Source organism: Papio anubis, chromosome 17, assembly GCF_008728515.1.
Source record: "Papio anubis isolate 15944 chromosome 17, Panubis1.0, whole genome shotgun sequence".
Classification (NCBI taxonomy): domain Eukaryota; kingdom Metazoa; phylum Chordata; class Mammalia; order Primates; family Cercopithecidae; genus Papio; species Papio anubis.
This window is the reverse complement of record NC_044992.1, coordinates 34,403,236-34,416,285: the sequence shown is the minus strand read 5'-3', so window position 1 is coordinate 34,416,285 and position 13,050 is coordinate 34,403,236. Positions and strand designations below refer to the sequence as shown.

The 13,050-nt window shown below is 44.3% G+C and overlaps 1 protein-coding gene across 6 annotated transcripts in view; it reads right to left on the bottom strand.

The window, feature by feature from the left end:
* MKS1 (MKS transition zone complex subunit 1) overlaps window positions 1–13,050 on the bottom strand; it is a 44,557-nt gene that overhangs the window by 23,373 nt on the left and 8,134 nt on the right. For all 6 annotated transcript variants that reach the window (XM_021929092.2, XM_021929091.2, XM_021929090.2 and 3 more), the window contains one exon: window positions 8,454–8,543. The gene's annotated coding sequence lies outside the window, so the exon portion shown is untranslated. The remainder of the gene's footprint in view (window positions 1–8,453; window positions 8,544–13,050) is intronic.

Below are 13,050 nucleotides of genomic sequence, written 5' to 3'. Positions count from 1 at the left end.
GGACCACACTTCGGATAGCAAGGAGTTACGCTGATGTACCTGGGAATGGGGACCATATACTATGCAGGCTGTTGCATTAGGAGGATGGTGGGGAAAATTCAGGATGTTGGATTGTGTTACCAACTTCTTACAGCCCTCAGTAAGGTTCTACAAGAGACAGGCCCTTAGTTTCACACTGGCCTATGTGAAAACAAAGAAGAAAATACATCTCTGTTAAGAGAGGTTCTCTCTTGGCCAGGCACGGTGGTTCACATCTGTAATGCCAGCACTTTGGGAGGCCCAGGCAGGTGGATCACGAGGTCAGGAGTACAAGACCAACCTAGCTAAGACCACCAAGATGGTGAAACCCCGTCTCTACTAAAAATACAAATATTAGCTGGACGTGGTGGAAGGTGCCTGTAATCCCAGCTACTCGGGAGGCTGAGGCAGGGGAATTGCTTGAACCAAGGGGCGGAGGTTACAGTGAGCCGAGGTCACGCCACTGCACTCTAGCCTGGGTGACAGAGTAAGACTCCATCTGAAAAAGAAAAAAAAGGGTTCTCTCTGCCTATGAACTGCAATTTAAAAATGGCTGAAATATGATCATGTGACTATGTCATCTTGGTCAACTTTTTAGAGTCTGCCCATATTTGCAAAATGAATGCATGAATGAGTGAGTGAACTTAATATAAGAAAGAGCTGGATAATTAGAGCCTCCCAGCAGTGAAGCAGGTTGCCATGTAAATACTAAGCTCCCCAACCCCGGAAGTGTTCAAGCAGTGACTTGATGACCATCTGTCAGCTTTAATGTAAATAAATATGACCTGGGGATTTTGTGAAAATGCAGATTCTGATTTGGTACATCTGGGTGGGGCCTGAGATTCTGTATTTCTGAGTACCTCCCAGAATATTCCAATGCTGTAAGACTTTGGACCATACCTCGAGGAACAAAGATGTTGTAGTGGGGAATCCTACAGAGGGTAGAAAGTTCAGCTAGATTAGTAGTTTCCAAATCTGCCTGTATGTCAGACTCACCCAGGAGATTTATTAGAAATAAAGATTCTCCAACTCCAATGCCAGAGCTAGAATTCTGTAGACCAGGAGCAGAGTCTGGATGCCTGTATTTTTCCCAAGCTTTCCACTGATTCAGATTAGCCTTTGGGAATCACTGAACCAGAGGCTTCTTAAATGTTGTTCAAACTCTAAGCTTACTTTTTAAAAGAATCAGACAAATATAAATCAGGATGAGGCAAAGCCAGGCTGACTAAAATCCCCTTGCTATATTTACTTGGCAAATATCACCAGGGTCAAAACACTGCCCTGTTATTTATGAGTCCCAGATCTATGCTTAACTCCATTTCTAGAGAATTAACATTTCCTGTATTTTAGCAGATTGGAATTACATTGCCCTCTTACAGTAGCCTAATTAATGATTTCTAGAACTCCATCAACTTGAAGTGAAACAACATAATTATGTTAAAAAAAAGGAATTTCCATATTAGATTTCTTGGAGAATGTTTCAAAAGATAAAAATAGCAAGGAAATCTAGGATTGTGTGACACATCGAAAACATCCCACAAACGGGAATCGTCCCAGTTGAGTCTGTTAGGTCATGGTCTCTTGCTGTCATTGCAGCTGTGAGCAGGGAATTGCAGATCCCTAATCTGAGGCTGTAAAGTTTTATTGCTACAGATTTTATAAGTTCTAGGAGGTCATAATCTCAGGCAGATTTGATCAGTTTCTGTTTTTCTTGCCCATTCATCATTTTCTCTTTTGACATAGCCACAAATGGGAGGGTTCATGAAGGTGGGCCGGGGCCAGGTTTTAGAACTTGGGGCTGGAGGGAGAGGCTGGACTTTTACCCCACTGCAGGGGTTACAAGGGCCAGTTGAATTTGTAGGATGTGAAATCCAGTAAGGACCATGATTAAACTGCCAGGAGTGGCAGTGCCTCAGGCACTGGATCCAAATTCAGGGCAAATTTTCAGAGTTTAGACATGGAAAGCTAACAGTGGGGCCGTCACCTCATGTGGGGCCAGGTACTGAGGTCAAAAGGGGCCTCCTAAAATCTGTAGCAAGAAGGGAAAAGAGAAAACATGAGTTACTATAAGCAATGCAGGCTGGTTTACAGCTGTCAGGCTAGAAAATTCTGCTAGGCTTTATTTCAACAGACAGATATCATCAGCTATGCAGTAGCCGGGTCCACAGGGACTTCAGAGAGGTGAGAGCAACTAGCCTAGGTTGCCGAGTTCAAGAGCAGAAACCCTGCCTGGGCCAGCTGCTGTCCTCAGGCTGAAGATGGACTATTTCAAATCCATGTGACCAAAAGAGGGCAAAACTAGAGCTGGCTCCTTGGGGGACAGGGTGGTGCCATGGCCCACATCACCTCCTTCTTTCTTCCCATTAGATAGCAAGCAGATCATTGGCGAGCCACACAGTCACCAGGAGAGAGAGAATGTCCAGCAGCAGAAGCCAAAAAAAGAAACTTTCCCTTTCAGTCTCCCCTGTCTGTGGCATGCAACCCAGCCATGAGGACGTGGGGTTGAAGCCATTTCCTTTTTCAGTTTCAGCTTCTGACCCTCCTCAGGATTGGAAGTGGAGATTCAGAGGAGGCTGGCAGGGTGAAAGCATGACGTCTCAAGAACCAGCTCGTGCTGAAGTCACTGCTCACCTTCCTGTCTCAGGGATGCTCCTGATGCTAATCACTTTGTGGGAATCATGCTCTACGTGTCTGCACGCCTGAGCCCAGCTTATCCTCGTGGCACCCTGTGAGGCGGGCTGCTGCTCCTACTCCCACTTGCCAGAAGAGGAAGCCGAGGCTCAGAGACTGAGTGACCCTTGGGGTTACAGCCACCGAGCAGGCCATCAGAGCCCTATGAGATTTCCTTCCGACTCCGCTCTGAACTCACTCTTGGTGGCCCAAGCTGGACATCTCCCCCAGGGAACACCGTAGTGGCCCAGAAAACACAGAGCACAGGTTACATTTGGCTCACGTTCCTGGAGTGTCCATTGTAGGTTGCTGTGAAGTAAATTTTAAATTTTTATATAAAAGCAAACAGATAAGTTATTGAGTGGGACATAAAAGCATGAATTTGAAAGTTAAAATGTAAGATATTGACCTTTTACTTAATAATAATGTAACAATATTGCTTTATTAATTGTGACAAACGTACCATTGTAAAATAAGATAATCATGATGGAAACTGGGTGTGGAGTGTACAGAAACTCTGTATTATCTTTGTAATAATATGATAAATCCAAAATTGTTCCAAAATAAAAATTTTTCTCTTAAGTAAGATATCAAAGAAATTTTAGAATCTCAGTTTCCTTCAGGGGTACCTGGTCACCATTATCTTTTGTTAGAGGCATATCAGAGGCCGTGTTGCTCACTGAGTAGAAGCACATTCTACGGTGCACTCTTTCGGCCTCTTGGAAAGTCTGTATTCATTTAAAGAGAGTAGGACGGTGAAGATTCTTTCACTTCCTCTCCCCGGCCTCTGTCCCCTTCTTAGCATTGTGAGAAGAGTGAGAGGCAATAACCACTTCACCCTCCCCAGGTTCCCACCAGAGTGGAAGGAATTCCATCACAGACAGAGACTGTTGGAGCGTTTCACCCCATTCCAGCCTCCACCACAATCTTCCAGAGCATCTATTATCCTCATGTACCCCAAAATCATCAGGGCGGAGCCCCAGGAGGGAAGTAGTGAGAATTCAGCCATTTACAGTAAGTCCTAGGGAGCACACACCCTGCACTCTGCCCCCCAACCTGTGGGTTAGTCAGCAAGCAGGGCAGGACGCCTTCTCGGGGCACCTACTCAGGACCCCAGCCTTCCTCCAGCATAGACACCTAAGAAGGCAGCTTCGCAAGCCTGGGCGCGAAGCAAGCATGAGTTCTGTTGCTTCTGAAAGATTCTTTCAGCATCTGGGAAATAGGCATTGAAGTTCCATCTTAGGTTTGGAAAAGGGGGCTTGAACTGCTATTTTCTCCCAACTGTAAATGAGACAAGATTCAGTCGTTCATTATAATCTCTTGGCTCTCTCTGTTCCTTTCCAGCTTGTGATGGGCAGTGGGGGCTCTAAATCAAGGAAAATAGAAGAGAAAAGAGAAAAATTCAGAAATTATTCCTTCTAGCTACATTTTTTAAAATTTTATTTTTAAGGTTTTTTAAGAGACAGGGTATTGCTCTGTCACCCAGGCTGGAGTACAGTGGCACTATCATGGCCCACTGTAACCTTGAACTCCTGGCCTCAGGGGATCCTCCTGCTTCAGTCTCTGAAAATACTGGGATTATAGGTGTGAGCCACCACACCCAGCCCTAGCTACACTTTAGTGCAGTGTTTCATTCAGGCTAGAAAACGGTCTTCAGAGACAGCTTTAGAACTGACAGTCAAGAACTTGGACTTGAATGACTGAATTAAGCCAAGGTAATTTTTACACCAGTGTCATCATCTTTATCATCAAAGCAAATCTTATTGATTGCACAATGTAATTTACAGCTCTTGAAAAGTTTCTGATTTAATTTGGGCAAGAGGAAAGATGCATAGAGACAATAAATAGGAAAAGCAAAGGGGAGAAAAAGAATTAGTGTGCAGTGCTTTCTGGAGCTTGGCAGACAATGATAGCCTCATGGAGAAGAGAAGGCTTGAGCTAGATATTGGACTTGGACAAGAAGGGAGCAAACGAGTCAGGTATGGAGAATGGCAGACGAACAGACAGAGGGTCAGGAATGTGCATGGCATGTCAGGGAATGAATAGTTTACTTGGCTGCAACAAAAAGCTTGGGTAAAGGCGCAATATGTGATAGGCTGGGATAGATACAGGCTTAGGCAGTATAGGGCCTTGGCTAATACCTAAGACCTTGTCCTATGTATAGTGGGGTACTGTGTACAGAAAACTACCGTAAAGGGACATGCGGTTTTGGGGCAGACTCAGGAAGACCAGTGAGAAGGCTATGACATTGGAGCAAAATAATTGTAATTTTTTTGCAATTACAGAAATTGGGGCCGGGCGCAATGGCTCACACCTATAATCCCAGCACTTCGGGAGGCCAAGGTGGGTGGGTCAGTTGAGGTCAGGAATTCAAGACCAGTCTGGCCAACACGGTAAAATGCTGTTTCTACTAAAAATAGAAAAAATTAGCCAGGCATGGTGGCGCAAGTCTGTAGTCTCAGCTACTTGGGAGGCTGAGGCAGAAGAATCACTTGAACTCAGGAGGCAGAGGCTGCAGTGAGCCAAGATATTTCCACTGCACTCCAGCCTGGGCAATAGAGTGACACTCTGTCTCAAAAAAAAATGGGGGTAATTCAGGGCAGGGCAGAACCAGAATGTGGGGAAGTCAAGGAAGCCACAGTTGCAAGAGATTTATGAAGGAAAAATGGACAGGATTCGGTGAACAAGAAGATGGGAGGAAGGAAGAGAAAAGAAGGAAAGAAAAAAGAAAAGTACCCAGGGTGTCTCCCTGGTTTCCAACTTGAGTGACTGAGAGAATGATCACATTCCCAGCAGAATTTTTCTTCTTTCTCAGCAAGATTTTTCCTGTTCTTTTGTTTCTGGTTGTCCCTCAGAACTAAGGAGAAACAGCCTTTGGGATAGTTGTCCTCCTACCCCATCCCAGCTGGTCCTAAGAGTGAGAACATAGGATTCTCATCCCCCTTTTATATAAACAGAACCTGAGGGTGTGTAATGTGTACAAGACTGTACAATGAGGCAGAAGCTGACCGGCACTGGGACCTACAAGATCTACTGATTCACAATTGAATTCTAAACATCACAGCCCAAGGAAACCAACACAATTACTTAGTGGACCCATTTCTCTTTCCAGAGAAGGAAACTGAGGCCTCTGAATAAAGAGTAATTTCCCCAATGTCACACGCTGCTGACTAGCAAGCTAGGACTAGAGCCAGGCTTGCTGAGTTTTAATAATCCAGTGCTCCTTGCATTTTCACTAGTCGCTTTGTCACATCTGTATTCACGTGCATGTGCAAACACATACACACACACATATACATGCTTGCTTGCTTGAGAAACAGGGCATTTATTGGCATGATATTTTCTTTATGGACTTATCACAAAGCATATCATCAGACCACTCACAGAATAACAATAGCAACCAAGATTGTTTTTTGTTTAAAATACTGTGTTTCTTTATTTGTGGCTTAAGTGGGTGTTGGTTTATTGCCCCATCTCTACTCTGAGCAACTCAGGATTTATTCAGGGTCAGATTGTCTTGCTCCATTGAGGGCTGTCCCCTTTCCCAGCCCTATGCCTACATTACCCTGCCAAGGCAGGGAACAGATCTGACAGCTTTTTTGCTTAAGCAAACTTATTAAAATTCATAATTTATCAACTAATTAGGAAGAGAGAGGATTAGGAGTAAGAAAAAAATCAGAAGCACATACTATTAGGTGCTCAGTGAATATTTAAGAGGAACAGGGAAAGAGGGAATACTGAGGGGAAATGGGTGAATGGCGTTAACTGAAAAAAAAAAAGATTTTCCATTAATGAAGAGAAGGAAGAGACAGCATTCTGCCCACCCACCAGGCTGGTTCCCAGGGAAGCCCTTCAGTCCCAGCATGCTGTGGCTAATTGGAAAAATTCATTGATCATAGGTTTGCCAGTTGGAACCCTTATGTTATGCCAATCTCAGAAGCCACCAAGCATCAGATCAATTCTCCCACTAAAAAATACCAGGAGGCCGGGCTCGGTGGCTCATGCCTGTAATCCTAGCACTTTGGGAGGCCCAGGCAGGAGGATCACTTGAGCTCAGGAGTTCTAGACTAGTCTGGGCAACATAGGGACTAGTAGAGAACATCTGTCTCTACAAAAAATTAAAAACTAGTAGGGAATGGTGGCACATACCTATAGTCCCAGCTACTTGGGAGGCTGAGGTGGGAGGATGGCTTGAGCCCTTGCACTGATTGGTGATCACGCTACTGCACTCCAGCCTGGGTGACAGAGTAAGACCTTGTCTCAAAAAAAAAAGAAAGAAAGAAAGAAAAAACTGCTAGGAGAAGGTAACAGAGCCTCTTCCTGTCTGCTAGGGAGACATACAACCCATCCCAAATATTTCTTTTTCTCATCTACAAATCCCTCCTTTCTCCAACGGGGGCTGCCTGGCAATGTCCCCATCCCTTCCAACAGCTCATGCTGCCCCAGGACACCATTCAGAGAAGCTCTGCCATCTGTACACCCCTCCAGAGGCCAGGGACAGCTTAAGCCAGAGTGCCTGGGTTCCTCCCTTCTCTGGGGTAGAACTAGTGGATGAATCCCAACAAGGATAAACATGGGCATATAAAGCCACCCTTGGGACATGAGGTCTGTTTGGTGTTCTAGGAAACCAACAAAAGGAAATGCATTTGAGTCAGGAAAGAAAAAAAAAAAAAAAAAAAAACCCTGCCCAGCTATGAATGACAGCCAAGACAGCAGACAAGGGTGAAAACAGACAGCTAAGGAAGGGACTAGCTGCGTGCCCATGGGAGACGGCACCTGACATGGACCCAGTGTGAGAGCTACAATCACCTTACACAAACAGATTGGTCACTGTGTTACTGACCATGAGTATCCTTTGAATCAACCAAAGGTTGTGTATGCAGCATGCAGCATTCTAATTCTAGAAGGCAACAGAGGTGAGCCAGCTATGTCCAAAATCAGTCTCATTTATAAACTGTGTGTTTCTGGGAAGTGTGCATGCATGTTTGTGTATGTGTGTGGGTGTGTGTACTGCCATGTGCCAGCAATAGACCTTATCTTCATTGGGTACTCCCTGCTGCTGCTGCTATTGCTAAAATATCTTGGACTCTGCACTGACATATGAGAAGCTATTGGCCTTTTTAGCTTTCTCCTGGACTTTCTGCCTTCCGTTCTCCATTTCTCAGGCCAATTTGCCATTCCCACATGGGAAGACATCTACCTGTGCTACAGATTTGACTAGACTGAGATAAACCCATGACAACATGTCATCACATGTCAGCAAAGCTCTAAAATAAAAATTAGCTATAGGAGAATAGGCATGTCACTGTCAGATTGACTGCCTCCAGGTGTGCTTCACATCAATATCAAGGAAGGATCTTACTGGGCTGGAGTTGACACTGCCCCATCCTATTTGACCCATTACAGAAAGACCAAATCTAGGACATATCATATCATGTCATAACATGATAAAACCCAGGAATGATCAGACCTGTATTTTGCTGTTACCCTGACTCCATAACTCACTGTATTTTGTACATAGGAAGCAATGTTATCCCATAGGGTCTTCTAAAAGGAAGTTCCATCTTCAAATTATTCAGAACCAACTAGGTCAAGATCTGCCTAATGACACAACTTCCTGAACATATTAAGCATAAAATTCAGAGGCAAGAACCTTGAGAAGCATGTGCCAAAGTTCAGGGAATGGTCAGACAAAGAAACAATGCTTGGCTAAGGAGATGAAGTGTGTTTCAAAGAAAACAAGAAGAACCTGATGTCCCACTCACCTCTCCTGGACACCTGCCTTCTTCTGAGATGCCCAGCTCCTTTGCCTGGATTCATCACAAGAGAAGCAGTTTTTAGATATATTCCATCATCTAGAGAAAGGAAATATCACTTTTTTGAAGGTGAACCAAGAAGTCTGGTTTGGGGTTGACACATTTTTGACAGTTGCTCCCAGAGTATTTTCAACTCAGAGTATGATTTCATAAAGAGGCTTATCATGTTTTAAATTGTCTGTCTGTAAAATACACTCTCATGAAATTTTGTTTTCTCAGAATCTTCCTATTTCCTTCTTGTATGAATCTAATGAGGTTGAATTTCCGAAGTCATTGAGGTAGGAAAGGTATGTAGCATTATACTTGAGCTTTAGGTCAATAATTTATAGGAGAGTGGTGGTTTTGTTTTGTTTTGTTTTGTTTTGTTATGTTTTGTTGAGACAGAGTCTCGTCCTGTCACCCAGGCTGGAGTGCAATGGCATGATCTTGGCTCACTGCAACCCCTGCCTCCCAGGTTCAAGTGATTCTCCCACCTCAGCCTCCCAGGTAGCTATTGCTAAAATATTACAGGCATGCACCACCATGCCTAGCTAATTTTTGTGTTTTTAATAGAGACGGGGTTTCACCATGTTGACCAGGCTGGTCTTGAACTCAAGTGATCCACCCACCTCAGCCTCCCAGATACTGGAGTTTTTTAATGGGCCACCCTATAGAAGGCATGAAGTCATAGAATCATAATAATCACCAAAACCAACCATTGATTTCACTACTAGAAAATTTGAGACACCAGAAGGTGAAGTGACTTGCCTAGAGCCATACAATGGCAGAGGCGGGGACTGCAACCCACTATCCTAATGACAAGCTTAGGGCTCTTCTCATCTTTTGGTGGCCAAAGTATTTTGAAATTTTGACCAAAAAAAATTAATGTTTATTAATCATTTTAAATCCAAAAGATTAATCCATTGGATTCCACAGTAAACGGGGTGGAAAGTAAGGGAGGGATCAAAGGGCAGCGAATATATGAATGGGGAGGAGAACCATTTAGGTTGATGCAAAAGTAATTGCAAAAACTGCAATTACTTTTGCATCTACCTAATAATTGTTCATAATTCTAAGAGCTGTTCGGATCCCATTAGGAGTTTAAGAGGGACAAATGTGCTCAGGGCATGCAGCTTTGCCTTCCAGGACTAGATCACGATCATGCACTTAAGTTGAAAGATGGAAAGAGGAGTTGCTTCACCCACAGTCAGTGGTATTGCATCAACCAATCCCTGCCATTCTGCAGTTTCCTGGTGCATGTGCCCAGAGTCACATGGTGTTTCCTGCTAAGCCTCAGCATCTCCTCCAAGCCACACTAAAATCTTTCCTTCTGGGCCTTTCCCAGAAATACATTCTTGCTGGAAGGTATAAAAGACCAGCTCCTCCAAGCAGAGCAACTCCCTGGCTGCTGCAAAAAGACAAGGCACTGGGCAGGTAAGACTCTTCAACTTTCATCTTTCCTGGTTTCTGCAAAGTTGGTGATGAAATTTCCTAATGTCTTCTCAGAAAGCTTAGCACTGGATTTGGACTTGTCTCTATCAGGCATTTTCTGGTGCCAGCTTTAGCCACCCCATGGCACACTTCCCTTGTTTGGTATATGAGAGAATGTAATTAAGCCTCCCCCAACCACTGTGGGGGAAAAAGGCTTTTCTGTGTCTGAAAACTATGTCACAGAATCATAGACTCTTAGGGCTGGAAGGTACCATAGACCTCTCTTATCCACCCTGCTTAGGAACTGAGATCTAAGCAATTTAATGTGTCCAGAATCATATCGGAATTTGGGGAAAAACATTGACACAATGGTGCTCCCTGTGCTATTCTTGAGACAGTGTGATGAAATCTGGCCTCTCCACTATAGTGGAAATTTTGCAGTGTTTTAAGGCATTCCCTAAGCCGGAGCTGTCAGGTCTTCATCTCATTTCCAGCATCTCATGCCTGCCATCTGCAGCAGATCCGACCATCTAGTTTGCCCGGTCCTAGCTGTCTGAAGTGCCCTGTGGACACCTGGCTCTCAAGCAGGTGTGTGACCTGTTTGCAGCAGTGCTAGGCAGGCTTCATTTTGGGAGAATGGGATGGTTAAATCATATTTGTTTTTGATGCAATTGTGTGCCTCAAATCTTTTGGTTGAAGTAGATTATTTCTGCTCTAGAGGGCTTGATAAGAGCTATCTCTTCATTCTCATCCTGATCTTGGAGTCACTCAAAAGATCAAGACAGTGTTCCTGTGGGTGATGGGGCAAGAATTATGGCTTTCCTGTTGGCTCACTCCACCACCCTCCACAGGGCTCTTTCCAGTCATGGAAGAGAATCTCACTGACTTCATCCCTTCTCGGGCCTTCCCCCATCTCTTTGGTGACTGCTCAGCAACGTTGAGAACCAAAGTCTGGAAGGCCTTGGTACTCAGAGTGTGGTCTGCAGACCAGCAACATCATCATCACCTGGAGCTTACGGGAAGTGCAGATTTTCAGGCCCCTTCTATGACTTTCTGAGTCAGAATCTGCATTTACCCCAATCTCTAGGTGATTAGTAGGCACATTACAGTGTGAGAGGCTTGCTGAGAGACCATCTCTGCCCTCTCCCTCTGCAACCTCCAGATGCCGAACTTCTCTGCTCTAGGAGTTTCATTCATTCAGCATGCACCCAACACCTATTATATATTGACATACTTAGGTCCTGGAAAACAAATACATAAGATGGAGCCCTTCAGGAGTTCATGGTCTGATAGGGGAAACAGATGTGAAGACAGTAATATGAGATATGGATGAAATACTGTGGGAGGACAGAAAAAAGAACAATCTAACTTTTCCTGGAGAAAACTGGTACACTTCACAGAGAAGGTGGCATTTGGTCTGGGTTTTGAAGGATGAATAGGAGTTTATTAGGCAGAGAGGGTATTGTATAGGGAAGAGCATGAGCGGAGGCATGGGATTGTGGACCAGCCTGGCATTTGAGGGGCAAAGGCTGTGGCTCTGTCTCCAGATAGTGCTTCATGTCCCAGGGAAGGCTCCAGGCTTTGCTGCAAACCAAAGGGCTAGGGAAATGGTTTCTGCACTCACCATGTTGATAAGAATGCAGATAAATATCCACACATCACAGAAGTCTCTTGTTGGCCGTTTACACTCTAAAGCCCCATGCCCTCTTGCCCTGCGTGGTTCTGGCTGCAGACAGTGTCCCTCTAGAATCTTTTTGCACACCCCCTTTTCAGTGACATGACCTTGTATTTAGCTGGCTCTGATTTTTATTCACACCCTTCCTTCACACCCACCAAGAACATTGCCAAAGACATGGGAAAATAATTTATCTGTGGCCTTGAAGTCCCCACTCCTCCACTTTCCAGTGAGGAGAGCATGAAGGGGGTCCCAAAGAAGAGGAGAGGAGAAATGAGTACTTAAGTATTATTTCCTGTTTAATTTTCTCAACTTTCATGTCTTCTTCTATGATCTTGTCTTCCTCAGGCTGTCTCAGATGATGCCTCTTTAAAAAATGGACTAATCTTTTACCTTGTGTTTGTCATTTATTATGAAATGCATTAGTCATTCAAAGAACAACATAATGAATGCTTGTGCTCACAGCCCTCTTAAAAAAATCAATGATGTGGTGGTTACCAGGAGCTGGGGGGAAGGGGAAATAGGGAGTTGGTGTTCAATGGGTATAGGGTTTCAGTTTTTACAGGATGAAAATGTTCTAGAGATCCATTGTACAACATGTGAATATACCTGACATTATAATACTACATAGTTTAAGTGACTAGGATGCTAAATTTTATGCTGTGTAGTTTTTTTGGGTTTTGGTTTTTTCTTTTCTTTTCTTTTCTTTTTTTTTTTTTTTTTTTTGGAGACGGAGTCTCACTCTGTCACCCAGGCTGGGGTGCAGTGGTGCAATCTTGGCTCACTGCAACCTCCACCTCCAAGGTTCAAGCAATTCTCCTGCCTCTGTCTCCCCAGTAGCTGGAATTGCCAGTGTATGCCACCATGCCTGGCTAATTTTTGTATTTTTAGTAGAGACAGGGTTTTACCATGTTGGCCAGGCTGGTCTCCAACCCCGACCTCAAGTGATCTGCTACCTTGGCCTCCCAAAGTGCTGGGATTACAGGCATGAACCACCACACTTGACCATGGTTTTTTTTTTTTTACCACAATTGTTTTTTAAAGTCAATGATACCTTTTCCTCCAAAACCATCATCTCTGTTTGTCTGAAGGGCAGATTTCTGCTAACTCAATGAACCCTGCAATGGGTCCCCTGAAGTTGCAAAATATGGTGACAGAGGGATAGGAGGTCACAGACTCTCTTCCTCCTTGGGGCCATGCGACTCTAAGGACAAGAGCCCACTGAGAGGTCAAGCTGTTTGAGAACTCATCTTGGGGAAGGGGGAAGTAACAGAGAGAATCTTGGCCCGAGAGGTATTTATTCATGCCCTGCCTTTTCTCTAGAGTTAGCTTACAAAAAGTACATCCAACAAGATACAAATTATTAGAGGGAAAAAATTGGAGGTTGACAGGGGTGAAAGAGGCTGAAATGACCTGATCCAGATACAGAGTTCTCCTGGTCCGGCCTATTCCAAGGGGAGA